The sequence below is a fragment of the Puma concolor genome, chromosome A3 (genome assembly GCF_028749965.1).
Source record: "Puma concolor isolate L17-30 chromosome A3, mPumCon1.1.hap2, whole genome shotgun sequence".
In the NCBI taxonomy this organism is placed as follows: Eukaryota; Metazoa; Chordata; class Mammalia; order Carnivora; family Felidae; genus Puma; species Puma concolor.
In genome coordinates, this window is record NC_141669.1 from 87,414,788 (window position 1) to 87,431,594 (window position 16,807).

General features: G+C 45.4%; 1 protein-coding gene across 3 annotated transcripts in view; it reads right to left on the reverse strand.

The window, feature by feature from the left end:
- The window catches only part of ST6GAL2 (ST6 beta-galactoside alpha-2,6-sialyltransferase 2), an 86,193-nt gene extending 76,253 nt beyond the window's left edge, over positions 1-9,940 (reverse strand). Inside the window, exon 1 of one of the 3 annotated variants that reach the window (XM_086701462.1) lies at positions 9,819-9,940. The gene's annotated coding sequence lies outside the window, so the exon portion shown is untranslated. Of the gene's footprint in view, positions 1-8,774; positions 9,235-9,435; positions 9,591-9,818 lie in introns of those variants that run through there. The other 2 variants (XM_086701463.1, XM_086701461.1) reach the window with 2 other exon arrangements.
- Positions 9,941-16,807: the final 6,867 nt, after the last annotated feature.

Consider the following 16,807-nt stretch of genomic DNA (forward strand, 5'->3'; position numbering starts at 1 on the left):
ATAATGGTTACCTTCCGCTGGACAGTGACCAGAAGGGTCAGGCTTCAGGGATTGTTGGCAATATTTTACTCTTTTTTTTTTAAGTTTATTTATTTGAGAGAAAGAGAGAGAGAGAGAGAGAGAGAGAGAGCGAGCATGTGTGTGCATGTAAGGGAGAGGCAGAGAGAGAAAGAGAGACATAGAGAGAGAATCCCAAGCAGACTCCATGCTGTCAGCATAGAGCTCGATCTCATGAACCGTGAGATCATGACCTGAGCCCAAACCAAGAGTTGGATACTAAAAGGACTGAGCCACCCAGGTGCCCTGGTAATATCTCATTCTTGATCTAGCTGGTTATATGGGTGTATTTGGTTTATGAAAATCCATCAAACTTTTCACTTATGATCTGTGCACAGTTGGCACTGGCTAAAGATTTAATAATTACCTTTTCTATGCAACACTTCTCTGGTTAGGAACACAGCTGAAGAAACCAGCCAGGTAAGGCAGTTGCCCAAAATCCAGAGAAAACTGAACTTTGGGGATGTGATACAGCTTCCCTCCCACGTCCCACGGACACAAGCAGCACATGACGCACACAGACACATTTCGAGAGTGAGGAAGAAAATAAAAGCTCTGAAGTGTCTGGAGGAAAAAACAAGGGTCACGTGGGGATATGGGGTACAGGTTTCTATGTACTTCATTTCTCCCCCCAGACTGCATCTGATGCCATCCATTTCCAGTTTCATACTGATTAGTGTCTGACAGCCCTGAATGTTTTAGCAAATCTCTGATGGCCTATTTGATCTTCAAGGGATAGCTAAGCTGGATTCTCTGTATCTTCCTGAGACCCCAGAAGGTGGTTTAGGGGCACTGCTCCACCTCTGTCTTTTGTATTTGAGGTTAATGTCATCTGCTTCTTGAGCATACAGGTAGCTGACAAGAAGAATGTCACATGAAAATAACTGTAGTCTTGTGAACTTAAAAAAAAAAAAAAAAAAGTAAAAAAAGAAGAAAAGATATGCCCTAGACCTGTTTTGTTCAATGATGTCACTCTTCCAAGCTCCCATTCTACCAATGTATCTACACATATCTCCCATTCTACCAATGCAAGCAGTCCATGACTCAGTCACTGCTTTTTCTCTCTCTACAAACTGTCAGCACCAAATGAAGGATGCTTCATTAAAAAAAATAACAATAATGTTTATTTATTTTTGAAAGAGAGAGAGAGAGAGACAGACAGAGCATGAGTGGGAGAGGAGCAGAGAGAGAGGAAGACACAGAACCCAAAGCAGGGCTCGAACCCATGAGATCATAACCTGAGCTGAAGTCAGACGCTTAATGGACTGAGCCACCCAGACGCCCCAAGGAATTTCATTTTGAAATTTCACACAGATGAAAGAACAGTCCAAGGGACTTCACCTCGAAAAAAGATTTGCTTAGCAACTATGCAAAACAAACAAGGGGAAGATTTAAATACCTCATTGCAATCATCAATCCTTGTTTTCTACCCTCAACATAAATATATATATATATATATATATATATATATATATATATATATATATATATATCTCAAACAAAAGGCACATGACCTTCCTCCTATAATTTTGTTCTATATCTACCTTTCCCCACATACAGAATTTGAATTTTTTTCTTGAGAAAAGACTATGTGGGTTCATAGAAAATATGTACCCTGGAAAGTGAATTAATTGATCTGTGGATGCCTTTCAGTTCAACAAGGAATGATTCTAAGGAATGGCCCTCCTTCCAACCTGTAACTGGTGAGGTTGAGCATGGACCTGATGGACGACAAGCCCGGGCACCTGGCTTTGCACTACACCAATCACACTAAGCATTTAGGGTCACCACTATGCACCACAGTCATTCCCAGACCAAATGTGTGGGCCATAAGGCAGGGTCACAGAATATATTATAAACTCATATTCATTTTCAATATGGTGTAATGAATTCAAGATAGATCTAAGTTGGGCAACTGAGAGGCAGGGACCCACTGGGGGAGATTTGGGGCAGGTGAGTTTAGTTTTGCCAGTAAAACATGCACGTCATGTATGTGATTATACTCCTGGAGTTCCATGCTATAATTGGGTTTTATATACCATCTACAAAAAACAAAGCTTCCTTGTTCCAGGAGTCTTTTGACTCTCCTTTGTGAAGCACATTGTTTAATGCAATTTAAAGCTTTTCTTTTACCCACTTCTGGTTTTACATCTAATACTATGCCTACCAGTCATGAACATACTGGAAAACCCCCAAACCAAAAATTAATTCTGCTCTTTCAGCATATGTATCAAACAGTAATACGAGGGGTATTACTGGGGTATGATTATATTACATTAATAGTATGTTTTAATTATGTGAAAATTACAGAGTGTGGCCAGTAGAGACATGTTTGGGTTTAACTTACGGAAGCAATCACATTATTTTCGAGTCACATTAGAGACTTTTTCCTGTTACTATCAAGTCAGTTTCTGAAACCGTCCCACCTCAAATAGTTAATGAAGCAATCTATTTAATGGCTCTCTCTGAATGTTATTATAAAGTATCAAGTATTTAGTCAGACAAATTACTTAATTATTTCAACTCTCCCGGCTACTAATTTTGAACATAAGGCAGAGGAATACTGTTTGTACTGTTATTGTAAGGAGGAAAACTGCCCTTTGAAAAATGTCAATCAAATACCTACATATACATGACATACATACAGATACACAAATACTAATATAAAGTAAACCATGTTGCACTTGTCAGCTTCCTGGTATTCATTAATTGCTCCAAAAAGTACCTTATGAACCAGAGGGTTTCAAAAAAAATTTTTTTTTGAACACTTGAGCTTGCTGCTGTTTTAGTTATTTTACCTAAAGTTTAAAGTGATGAGATGACATCGGGGCAACTTCAAATGGTTATCAGAGAAAGACTAACTCACACCCACTATTGGGCCAACACCAGTTTGACCCCAAACCCTCTAAAATGGCTCCACTTCTTTCACCCAGCAAGTAGCTAACTAATGTATAGGACCCCGGCATTGGTTTTCCAGGCTGCCCTGCCCGAGAGGCCTCCCTCGTGAACGTCAACAGTCAAAAACATTCTGCAAACCACCAAAGGGACCTTGAAGACGCTACTGTTGTTAAAGAATATTTACAGATACACACACACTCTCACACATATACACATAGAAGTAAAAGTGTGTTTTCCCATACCTATCCTATTAATAATAAATCCAAGTAAAGCTTAAACGACCTTAAACATTTCTATCTTCACACAAGCCACTGGCAATCTGGAACATGCAATTCTCTCAGAGATAAGTAATACAGGAAAAAGAATGTTCTTCTCTCCGTCAGAAGGCCAAGGCTCTAAGTCCTGATTTTCTCACTCAACAGTTGTGAATCCCAACAATTCATGCATAAGTATCCGAATTCAGGTTCCCACTCCAAATTACTAATGGTAAACCATATTAATGCAGGGATGCAGTCCCCCTGTATTTGCAAGTTTATGTGTGCACACGTCTGTGCAGGTGTGTGTGCGTGTTCTTGTTATATTTTTATTTTTTACTTATTTTTTTTAAGTTTATTTATTTTTGGAGAGAGAGAGAGCAAAGGCAAAGGGCAGAGAGAGAGGGAGAAAGAGAATCCCAAGCAGGCTCCATGTTGTCAGCACACAGCCTGACACAGGGCTTGAACTCACAAACCCTGAGATCATGTCCTGAGCCCAAACCAAGAGTTGGATAGATATGTAACCGAATGAGCCTCTCAGGCATGTTCTTTTTAATGACAGTGGGAAGGAAGGAAGGAAGGAAGGAAGGGAGGGAGGGAGGGAGGGAGGGAGGGAGGGAGGGAGGAAGGAAGGAAGGAAGGAAGGAAGGAAGGAAGGAAGGAAGGAAAGAGGGGAGGGAGGAAGGAAGGGAGGAAGGAAGGAAGTCCTCTTTTCTGTATGGGGGATATAGTTTTACTAATTTTAAAATAGAATTTACAGAGCAAGATCCCTCTTCTCACAGTAAACCCAAATCCACTCATTCAATCACGTGTGCACTTACAGTTCCACAGCATAACTGGGTTAACTGTATCATTCAGAAAATATACCAATCTTATCAGTACCTTTTCTACCTGTTTGTGGTCAGAGGTACAAAGACAGGTTTTAAGCACCTAGTAATATACTTATCTTCCAGAAAAAAAAATCATCACTACACTTTCAAGGAAGCCACTTTTCAAATTTCTTTCTGAATAATGAAAGCTATCGGATTATCTAAGAGATTTACCCTCTTCCAAATTTAATTTAAAGCTAAGTCATTTTAGAAACCACAATTACCAACATGCAAGAACCTCTACTTGAAAAATTTGTATAATTTGAACATGGAAAACCAATTGTTTTAAATTTAATAATGCGTTTCCCTCTCAGGCTCAAAGACTAGGAGCAGCCAAGAGCAGAACATAACGTGTGAATTATAAACTTCTGAAAGCAGAACGTTATAATCAAGATATCGCAGGATTTTTCTTTACAGTGTCTTCTCTAATGCTTTAGCCAATATATTTCTCAATGTCCCAAGAGACTACTTTCTGAGCTTCCTCTCCTCACTGACCCAATAACTTAGAGAGTAGGGATCATTTTTTCAAGTCTTTGCTTAAATTTTTCCTTGGAAATTTCACTTGATGAGAAACCCTTCATATGAGCCTGATTTTCAATAGAATACTGACTGCCTGGGATATTCTCAACTGCAGGGGTCGTTTTTAGGTTGCATTTCCTGCCTTTTTCTGCTTCCAGGTTCCAGTGAATCTGCTGGCTTTGTGTAATGAGTGCCCCACCAGCCCCTTCCATCCTGTTATAAAAATCTTTCTGATCCAGCAAGCTCAGCCATGGTTTGAGACGAGCAAGCTCAAGGTCACAGCCCTTCTCTGACCCCAAATACAGACCACGAGAGGAGTCATGCCTTTTCCTCCACAGAGTCTGAGCATAGTCTCAACAGCATGGACTCTGGAACACCCAAACCCAGGGCTGCTTTCCCACTGTGGGACTTTTGAGGAAGGCACTTCATCTTTCTGAGGCTCAGTCTCCTCACCTATGAAATGGGGATAACAATACACCCCAGGGTTGTGGCTAAGGTATACTGGGATAACCTATGCAGAGCAGGTGGCAGGGTATAATCCATAATAAGTCTGAAGCAATTGCTGTTATCATTCTTTGAGTTACTACTCCCTTCTGGGCTACATGGTGTTTGAAGGGATATGAAGCACAGTAACTAAAGGTGAATTCTCCTCTGAGCATGGGAATTCACTTTTAAGTATGTCAGAATATACAATTCTCAATTTCACGGAATCTCAGCACGAGGAGACACCTTGGAGAGGATTTAAGCTAAGCCTCCATTTCCCAGCCCTGGAAACCAGGCCCTGGGAAGGCTCAGACTTGCTCCAGTGACCTGTGGTGCAGGGACAGCACTCCCGAGAACTCAGGTTTGAGGGCGCCAGCCAAGAATTTCCTTTGCGGCTTCTTCACTGAGAAAGTCCAGTGCAAACTGCAAACCCAACCCTCACATCCTTCTAGCTTGTTAGAGCTGATGTCTGCCTGGAATTCAGAATTTTTTCCTAGAGAAGACCACAGGGGGCAGCAGAACCTGGAAGGGGGCACAGAGCACGTCTGTGCAGACCAAAATCCCTGAGAGAGTGGGTAGTATTTCTCTGATGCCACTTGCATCCAGAGAGCAATTCTTCCCCAAATCAGAAGGGTCTTGGCACAGTGGGATGGCCAAGAAGAACCTGCAAGTGGCCAAGTGAAGACACTGGCCAAGCAGCTGCTGGTACCCCATTTTTACCAAAGCAGCAGGTCTAGGACCCATGCTAGTGCTGGACCAAACCACTGATAAGGACAAAGCCTCAGGAGTGCCAGTTCATATATCACATCCTTTAAACGCACGGCCGCTATTTCACCCACAGCTTGGGTGGGTTCCAAGCATTACAACTGTTCCCCATCCATCCCAGGGGGTGGGGGGGGGGGCATGGAATTTCGGATCAGGATGGGATTTGATAAGGGGCATAATAAATCCATATTTCTCTGATGCTTCTTCCCCCTCCCCCCCCCCGATTCTTTTGTCTGTGCTCTGTGTACTTAATAATGCTTCCAAACAAATCTCTCCAAAGTAGGAAGGAGCGCTTTCAGAAAAATGACAGATAATGCTAAACAGAAAGTCTGAAGTTTATCCACTAACAGCAAGCAACTGGGCAACTTCTAGAGCACACACTCAGTTCTTGCCCTTGGCCTCAACCTGTTGAGAATACTGAAAATTGCTATGTAAATGTACACCTGCACTTTCTGGATTCCAAAATTAGTGTCTGATTCTATGTAATTATTTCTCTGACAGTCAGTTGCGAACTTCATCCCATAGTTCTTCTTTGAGGAGGCTCAAAAACTTAAAACTTAACATACACCTAGCATGAGGGCACTACTTTTTGCTTAGACATGTAAACAAGTCAAATTAAGTATTTCATTTAATCTAAGCAATTAAAATTTATGATCATATAACAGAAGACCCAGGAGGGTAAAACACATTACAATGAAAGAGAAGGTGAATATTTAACAGACTGTCCCTATTATCAACACATAAGATATTTTTATTCAAAAGTATCAGGAATGAGGCATGAAATCTGAAAATCAACTAAGTTTCTCAAAGGGCAAATAATCTAAGTTTTTTGGAATGCAACCCATCGTGTATCTATCTAAGCAGCAGATGCAGGAAACTGAGAATTAGTTTGTCAATTTAGGGAAGATTTAAGCGCTTGGCAAATGCTTGGATACATTCTGGACCCACAGTACACAATTGCAGTTAGTATAAGCAATAGATAGAGACTCACACAGGTAAATCATCTCAGAAAGAGAATCTCAGGGGAAAAAAAGCTCTAGAGAAACAAGCACCTAGAAGAATTTCTCAGCAACCCCTTCACTATTTAACCTATCTCACTGGCTGACCAGAAATCCTTCCCGACACCAACTTAATTGTTCACCCCCTTCTTACGTGTCCTCATCAGAAACTGAGCCTAGTTGATTGACTCCCCTTCCCTGCCTAATAAATCTATTCACATATTTTCAAACATTAAGTTATCTCAGGCTTGAATCCTCCTGCCTGCATATCCTCACTTTATCTTTACTTCTTAGATGGCGTGCACAACATAAGAAACCCCCCAAATGCTGGTCTCTGCTCTGAACACTCTCCAACAGTCCCTACCTTCTGTCTGAACTCTGGGGCTCAGGATTCCACAAAGAGCTGAGGCTCCTACCACACGTTCGTCAAGAGACTTACCTCAAAACTAAGCGTCAGCTGCATTTTACAAAAAGGTAAAATGCTAAAATTCATATCAATCACAATAAAAACTGGATCAAGAATTCCAACATGTTTGAGTGCCCCCATTTTTCACTGTGGCTGTAAAATTCAAGGCGACTGCCCTACTATTTTAGGTTGTTCTCCATTTTCATCATAATATTCATTCACCATTGTCATCAGCTTTTCTAAACCTTTAGTAGGAAATGCAAACCGCGGAGTGTTGCAAAAGTCTGGCGGTCAAGTTCAGAAAAATAATGGAGGAGCAAAGTGGGTAAAAATAAGTTCAAGGCCATTTAAAGGAACTGTTAGCCCTAAGTTTGCAACAACGGGATCACACACAGCATTTCAGGTTTTGAAATTCGTCGTTAGTCACAATTATTTCAAAATGGCAAAAATATGTTGAGCAAAATTTCAAAAAGAAAAAAAAAAAACTGTAAATATCAAGTAACCCGCACGAGGCTTTTTAAATACGTACAAAGCACTTCACTCACAATGTGTTGCAAGCGCTCCAACAATACCCTCACCCAAGCAGCCAGTCCCCATGGGAGATCAGCAAGCCCCTTCGCTGTTAGAACGCAAACGGTACAGAAAACAAAGATTGCTACCAAATATGGTTTGCGTCTCCTCCAATTTTCAATATGACCCTGTAAAAATAAGTTCACAAAAAACCAGCCAAGCATTACTTTTCTCCCAAAGTGCTTCTCGGATTATAAAACAGCTTTGAAAGTTCAGCCTGACAAAACAAATATGGTACTAGGAGGAGAGACCTGGAAGGCAACCACAAAAAGTCTCATTTAAATTCCTGGAAAGCAGGGCTTCTCCAAACACAGCTATTCAGCTCGCTTTGGAAGGCATCACTCGCTTCGAGCCACAAGTTGAACTTCACTCCCCGCCCCAGCAGCACCGTCACATCCGAAAGAGACGGGTGTTAACGTTGCTTACTCAAAAGAATTCATCAAATATCTTCTCCCTACACGGTGCAAAGTGTAACAACTTAAAAGCAAGAGTTTTCCCCCAGCAAGCGCGTAAGAATTAACACCCGGGTATTTGGGATTCTAAGGATCCCTTCTGTCCCTAAACATTATACCTACAGCAAACTAGAAACCAACAGAACACACTTTAAGCCTTAAGAAGCGCAGTCTTGCATGGGGGTGGGGTCAAGAAAGGCAATTAAAAATCTCGATTTCCTCCCAGAGCCAAATTAAATAAAATAAAGGATCGCCGTTTTATTGATTGAACCGCAGGAGCACAACTGTGTCTGCCCGTCCCCAAAGCTCAAGCCCTCAGGTTCACTCACCCTCTCGAAGAATGTCCTGCTTCTCCCCCAAAACCCTCAGCGTCCCCTCACCCCCCTACACAGGTCTGGCTCCCGGCCACCGAGTCTAACTCCCTGCCGAGCAGCGCACAGGCTGCGGCGACCCGAAGGCAGACGTCGCCCCACTGCCCGAGCCCCGCGCCCTCCCCTACCAACCTTCTCCGGACGCCGCGCCTCGCACCGCCCGACCCCTCGGTGCTCCGCGCTCCCCCGTCCGCGCGGCGCTGGAGTCGGAGACGTGCGTGTCACATTTTATTCTCCGGCAGCCGCTCGGGCGCGCGCGCCACGCGCTCCCACACTCACACGGCCGCCCGCGGGAGCTGGGACCCGGGGCCGAGGGCGCCCGACGCGCGCCGCGGAACTTGGGGGCTGCGAACGCCGAACGCGCGGCTCAGATCCTGCTGCCGGTGGCAGCCCCCGCCTCCGCCGCGCAGCCTCCCCGCGCCACCTCGGGAGCCCCGAGCGACCCGCGCTCGCGTCCCGGGCGGCCTGCGGGATCACCTCCCCCGGGCCAGAGCTGCTCGGCGCGGGCGGCAGCTGCGGGCGCGGCGGGTGCTCGGCCTCGGGCCGGCGCGGCGCTGCGCTTAGCCCCGCGCCGCGCGCCTCATTGTTCCCGGCAGCGCGGCGGCGGCGGCGGCGGCGCGGACGGCGGGAGCGGCCCCGAGCCCCGGGGCTAGGCGGAGGCTCCCGGCCCCCGCGGTGAGCTTGCGCCGCGCCCCGCCCCCGAGCTCCGCGCGTCCCCCCCGCCCGCCCAGGCCCCCCCACCCCGCTCCCTCCGCCTGTCCCCCCGTCCTCCCCCTTCCCGGCCTCGGCTCACCTAGCGGCCGGGCGCCGGGAAGTTGCGCCGTCCGCTCCCCGCGCCCCTGGCCCGCCAGGCGGGGTGCACGGCGGGACGCTCCCCGGCTGCGCGCCGAGCCCTGCCTCTGGCAAAGGAGCGACTGCAGACTTGGGCTGCGTGGGGCTGTGCGGGCGGCGCGGCTGCCTAAAAAGGCATGCCTCTCCCCGGCCGCCGCCTGCAGCCAGCCCTAGTTCCTCCGAGGGTTACCTGCACCCGCACCGCGCTGGGCGCCCGGCGGGTACGCAGGTCCCACGGGCGTCAGGGATGCAGGAATGTGAACGGGCTGCGAGTGGCCCCGCGGAAGTGAGTCTTTGTGTTCCCCGCTTGAACACACCCTCCCGCCGCGCCGCAGGCCGGGCTACCTGCGCAGGAGGCAGCGCCCGAGAGCCGGCCGGGTGGGGCGCGGGGGAGCGCAGCATCCTCCCCGGCCCGCTGACTCCCTTTGTTCCGCCCGCGCGGCCGCCGGCTCCTCGCTCCGGGGAGCTTCTCCGGGGCGCCCTGGGGTCGGGGTTGGACTTGGGGACGAGCCACTTTCCACTTGCGAAGGGCCGCCCGCCAAGTCCCGGGAAGGAATTTCGTCGAGGCCCCCACCTAGCCGCCCCCTCCCCACTGCCCGCCCCTAGCCCCGAGAGGATTGGAAAGTTCTCGGGACGGTGGCGCCAGAGGCTGCTAGCAGGGCGCGTGGAGAACCCGCCGAGGAAGCGGGCGGCGACTGTGGGCCAGGCAGCTGGAGGCGGTGGGTGGGGCCGCCGGGAGCCGCAGATCAGGTGTCCGTCTGCTCGCGTGCGGAATGTCCATTTGTCACCGCGGCCCTCCTGCCCCTCCCGGGAGGCCGCAGCTGGTCCCGGGACCGGAGACCGCGCCGCCCTTTGTTTGCTGGTTAAACACGCTCCTTTGAACTTCAACGTGGCTCGCAGCGTGCGTGCGTGTGGCTTTGGGCCTCCGTCTTTCCCCGGGGGTCCTCTCGCTGACCGTGAGCTGTACCGGTTTAGGGGAGCCTCCAGCTGGAGTTAGGTTGAGTCGGATGATATTACCAGATAGCGCCCATCCACCTCAGAGGGACAGGTTGCCCGCTGTCCTCTCCATCCCAGGGCCCTGCAGGGGCTCACATTTTGGAGACACAAATCCTTCACTAAATATACCATTTTAAAATTTGCGTGTACGTTCGTTTAACTGAGGCTTTTTACAGTAAAACAATTACCTGGATACCCAATTCAGTCAGTGTTACCGAGTGGCTACTGTGGGTTGGGGACTGGGTTCAACAGCAGACGTATTAAGGCGAATAAAATCTCTTTCCTACCCTCAAAAGTCTTGCAGAAATGTAAAACATCACGAGGGTTCGACTAAAACTGACTGGGCAAAATGCGTTGCACTCAATCAAAAGCGTGGGCCGAAAAAGCTTACTCAGTATTTCCCCAGTTACGTTAATGGTTTCTGACACTTGGAATTCTGCAGAGCTGCACGAAGGGGTAATGTGTCACACGGATTTAACAGCAACAACAACGACTCTGTTTCACAAATGTGAAATATTATAGTGTGGCTAAAAGTAACTTTTAAAGAAATTTTTTTTTAACATTTATTTATTTTTGAGACAGAGAGAGAGAGAGAGCATGAACAGGGGAGGGTCAGAGAAAGAGGGAGACACAGAATCTGAAACAGGCTCCAGGCTCTGAGCTGTCAGCACAGAGCCTGACGCGGGGCTTGAACCCACAGACCACGAGATCATGACCTGAGCGGAAGTCGGATGCTTAGCCAACTGAGCCACCCAGGCGCCTTAAAGTAACTTTTAAAACAAGAGAGACATGATAGAGGCCATTGGCTGGTGGGGGAAGGAAGTAATGCAGAAGAATCTACCCCTTATCAGCTGAGAGACCTTGAGCCAGTCACTGTCTTGTTTTCTCCTTTGTCTAACACATATAATAGTGCCTACCTTCAAGATTTGTTGTAAGAAGTAGAGATTACGTGTTGAAAGTGTCTCCCCTAGTGCCTGGAATCTGATACTTAATAGTAGTAATTCATAAACAATAGTGTTAAATACTTTGGTGAAGTAAAGGAATAATTTTTATACACTTTTTGTGGTGTATTTGTATTTTATACACTTCTGTTTCTTTGCATTCTTGCTGCAAAAGTTGATGTTGACTACCTTAAAGAAGTCTTAATGAGAAGTTAAATCAGAGTAGCCATGGGGGCTCCTGAGTGGCTCAGGTGGTTAAGCCTCCAACTCTTGATTTCAGCTCCGGTCATGATCTCACTGTTCAGGGGAAGCAGCTTGCTTCCGCTGCTTTGGGCTCTGTGCTGACAGCATGAAGCTTGCTTGGGATTCTCTCTCTCCTTTCTTTGCCCCTCCACTGCTCTCTGTCTCTCTCTCTCTCTCAAAATAAATAAATAAACTTAAAAAAAAAAAAAAGAGTGGCCCAATAACAATTAACTTGATGCTTGTAGAAAAATTACCACCTGAAGGCAAATATGCAAATCATTGTTGTAAAATTTTAAGTGGATTGTATTTATTATTTATGATTGGGGGTAGTAAATGAAATGATGCTAAACTAACTTAATCTGTTGCTTCCTGAAGAAATCAGAAAGCCAGTTGATGTACATAAAACTATCAACTGATGATTATTTCTGTTAAAGTGTAACGATAAATAACATATTTTGACATCTTTTAGTTTCATTGCCTAGAAGGTACGCCAAATAGGAACAAATGATTTAATTTTTGTGTTAGTCTACTGATTTGTAAGAAATTCCAGGGCTCATCTGACACTTTAATATCCCTTTCCTCAAACAAAACAAAACCCAACAAAGAGCCAGAATAAACTTACTCCTGCAAATAAGAAAATTCCTGCATCAGAAGCCTGCTTGCTATTATCCACTTACTTATAAAAACTTCAATTTCTTTTTCTGTTTTTAAACTCCGGGCTCCTCCCCTGACCTTTTTTTCACATCCACTCTTGACCGATGGTGGGCTGTGTTTCACAGGAAACATTCCTTCTGTTTTCAGAAACTTGTTATTGGTAAGCAGTCAAATCGGGAGGCTAGGTGAATCTCTTAGCGGAGAAGTATTTGAGCTTGGGTAGGAACTGAAGAGTCAATATGTCCTAACTGTACCATTGCTGAATCTGGGGGTTTGTTTTCACTTAAAGTACTGTTCATAGAAAATATTTCTCTCCTATTTATTTTGCCATTCTGCTGTCACAGTAAACCCAGGGATTCTTTTACAGATGAGGAAACTGAGGCTGGCAAGTTTTGTTTTGTTTTTTTGTTTTTTTCCCCTTCTCCAAGCATGACATCTTCTGGTTCTGATTTACTTGTGATTGCTATTCTATAAATGCATTTAGTACCTCAGGGAGGGAAATCACCTATAGATGTGTTCATACTTCATCAGCGAAACAATTCTGTATGTGGTCGGTGTAAAAAATGAATTTCAGATACTCATTTGTTTGGATCCCATATACAATGCAAAGATCAGGAAGAAACATTTGTTTTCCAGCCAACCTATAGATTTTTAAAAATAAGATTAATTAATTTACTCTTTAGAAATGTTAATAAGGAAACAGACCAGTATTAAGAAGAAATAGCCTTGAGTGTGTGGATGTGTGTAGAAGCTGGAATCCTGGCCATACAGGAGTTCCCTCCCCCATTCCTTCAATATTTGCAGGTGGAGAAAAAAAAATCTTTGCTAGCATAAGAAAGATAGCTTTTCAGCATGTGATATGGAGGAGAGGACAGAGAAATGCAATTGGTTGCCCTTAGGCTTGCCCCGTCCACAGTTTGCACCCCTTCTAGCCTGCCCTTGGACTCCAGGCAAGGTCACTGAGCTGGCCTCAAGGTGGGGTCAGGAGGTCACAACCTGACCTCCCATAGGCCATCCCTACCTTTCATACAGAGCAAGATGAGAACAGGTCAGGTGTGAATGTTTTCTTTTCCTAAACTTTTCCTTCCTATCTGAAGGACTGGATGGAAAGCCAGGAGCTCTGGGCTTTGCTTCTGACCTTGTCACACTTAGTGAATTTGTTTGAATTTTCTGTACCTCAGTGACCTCACCAACACTACAGATTAACCCACTTCACAGTTATCTACAAGAATCTGACCTCACGTCGCAAGCTTAGAAACATTTGCCAGGGTACACAGTTTCTGTAAAGGCTTTCCTGTGAATTGTTTTCCTGGATTTTCCACAACTCTGAATGAGGAAGTGAAGGTATGCAGGGGCAGAGTGAAGTGGCCCCATCACTTCTTAATTGTGTGGTAATAAGAATACCTAGTCACTAAAATTTTAGGGCCTGTGTTCTAAGTCCTTTATAAGCATGAACTCACTCAATCCTTACAGTAAGGGTTTTAAAACCCCTTTTCCATCTTTAACCTTTTCTTTTGAAATAACCTCAGACTTAGAGAAGAATGGGGTAAGTAATACCTCCCCCCACCACTCCCCACATATTGACACTTTGCTGTGTTTGCTTTCCCATTCCTTTACCTTCTCTTCATGTCCCTGCCCTCCCCACCCCCAGCAGTCGAAGCGTGCATTGCATACATCATGCCTCTTTTACCCCTAAACACTTTGCTTTAGTTTTCTGAAAACAGGGACATTTTCTTACATAACCAAAGTGCAACTATCATACTTAGGAAAATAAAATTGGTTATACTGTTGTCTAATCTCTGACTGTATGCACATGTCAATTGTCCACTAATGTCCTTTATATCAGGTGAAGGGGTTCAGGACAGCCCCACCCCCCCAAGAATGTGCCCCTTTGGCATGTGGATTATTTGGAGCTCAAGATAATTGAGACCCGGTGGGCTCAAGAGAAACTTTTGCCCCTCCCTTAAGTATCCAGAAGAATCTAAATTGGAGGATCTTACCAGAATAAGGGTTATTAACAAAGATACATTTTATCTGAGTGACCCATCTGTATGGCAGGGCAAACATCTAATTACCAAACATCTGCTGTCTTATCACTTGTGAAGTGACTTTATTTCCCCTGAAACCCCAGACCCCTGCCTCCTTCTGCTTGGTTCTGGATGACATAGATCCATCATTTTATCCCACAGTCTTTGGAATTTCTCTGTGTATGTGATTCCCCATACATACACCTATTACATTTTATTTTCTCCTGTTAATCTGTCTCTCCTTGATTTGATTCTTAGTCCAGCTAGAAGGACCTTGAAGGGGACAGGAAATTCTTACTCCCTGTGAAGGGGGTGAGGCACTCTTGCTCCCTGACATAGGTCATTAAGGAATAATAATAATAATAATGCCCAGAATCCGATCCAGGATCATCTGTTATACTTGGTGTCTTTTTGGTTTCTTTAATCTGGAACATTTTCTTACAGTTTCTTTAACCTCAACACTTTTGCAGAGTTCAGACTATTTATATCATTAGATGCCCTCAATTTAGGCTTGTCTGCTGTTTCCTCACGATTAAATTCAGATTAGATTCAGGTTATGCTTTTTTCCTTTTTGGCCGGGAATACCAAAGTGTTATGTATCACTCAGAGCATCGTTTCAAAGTTAGGCTTTCTGTGCCTTTGTTCCAATAGCGGTGGGCTTAACTTCTGTTCTTGGCGAAGGTGGTGCCTGCCACCTTGCTCCACAGTGAAGTTACTATTCCTTCCTTTATAATTAAAAATTAATTTGTGTGGAAATACTTTGAGGGCATGTACATATTCTGTTCCCTTCAAATTTGTATTCGCTAGCTTTAATCTCCACTCATGACTCCTACAAGCAATGGTGGCACCTTTTTTTCTTTACACTTAGTTGTTGGCATGTTGCCACAGAAAGAGCTTTCCCTTTCCCCCATTTATTGATTTTATAGCAGGATTTTGATGCGAGCATTTTTTGTTGCCCTCTTTCTAAAGACGATGAAATGAAGGGTCACAGAGAGGGGATGTGGATTGTCCTGGATCACACATCTATTAACTGTCACTTGGGCAAGGTAGTGCCTCTGATTTCTCTCTTTCAGTTTATTTATTTAATTGAAACCATTTTTTAATGTTTATTTTTGGGGGGGTGCGTGAGCAGGGGAGGGACAGAGAGAGAGAGAATCTGAAGCAGGGTCCAGGCTCTGAGCTGTCAGCACCACACAGCCTGATGCGGAGCTCGAACCTGTGAACTCTGAGATCATGACCTGAGCCGAAGTCAGACACTTAACCGACTGAGCCACCCAGGCATCCCAGTTTATTTATTTTTGTGAGAGACAGAGTGGAGCAGGGGAAGAGAGAGAGAGGGAGAGGGGGAATCCCAAGCAGGCTCTACGCTGTCAGCACAGAGCCCAATGCCAGGCTTGAACTCACAAAACTGTGAGATCATGACCTGAGCCAATGCTTAATGCCACCCAGGTGTCCCATCTTTCCTCATCTATAAAATTAAAACAATAATCCATGTTTTGAGGCTGTTTGGAGAATTAAATGAGATAGTGACTCCGAAGTGTCTACCCCTATTGAACATATAGTAATGGTCATTAAGATGATGGGAATATGCCCATTTTGTGGAAGAGGAAATCTGGTTATAGAGAGTAAGAGAAGTGTGTAAGACTTGTTACCAAGAGACATTGTGACCTTGAAATCTTTCCTTCAGCAACTATTATTTGAGTGCTAGCTGCCTACCAGGTTCGGTTCTAGGAGCTGTGGCTATAGAAGTCAACGACACAACATGCGCTTGCTCTAGCTGCCTCTTTTTCCCAGGTGAGACTAAATATACGAACCGACAACAGCCAGATAGTATGTGATGATGAAACTCTGACTCACAATCTGCAGCAACCAAACCAGGAAGCCAGACCTTTGTGTGATCCACTCCAAACAGTCAGGGCTTAATAACTGCCGGCTTCTCCAATTTTTGTCCCCACTTTCAATTTAAGACCATATGTAGAAAGCCAAATATGCTCCTCTAACCAATCACATGGGATGCCCCATGTCTAGTTACTCCATGGTTATAGATTACGTCCCCCCAAAATTCATGTGTTGAAGCCCTAACACCCTGTACCTCAGAATATGACTCTGTTTGGAGACAGGGCCTTTCAAGAGGTGATTGATTAAAATGAAGTCATTAAGCGGGCTCCTAATCCAGTCTGACTGGGGTCCCTATGAGAAGGAGAGGGTAGGATACACAGAGAGACATGAGGGTTCCCTCTCACGGAGGAAAGACCATATGACTCAGCCAGAAGCTGGCCATCTGCAGGCCAGGAAGAGAGGCCTCAAGGGATGCAGCCCTGCCACTCCTCAATCTGGGGTTTCCCGCCCTCAGAGCTGGGAGAAAATGGATTTCTGTTGTTTCAACCACCCCCTCTGTGGTATCTTGTTCTGGTGGCCCTAGCAGGATTGCACACCGCCTACGGCTTCCTCTGGCTGACAGTGCCACTCAGGG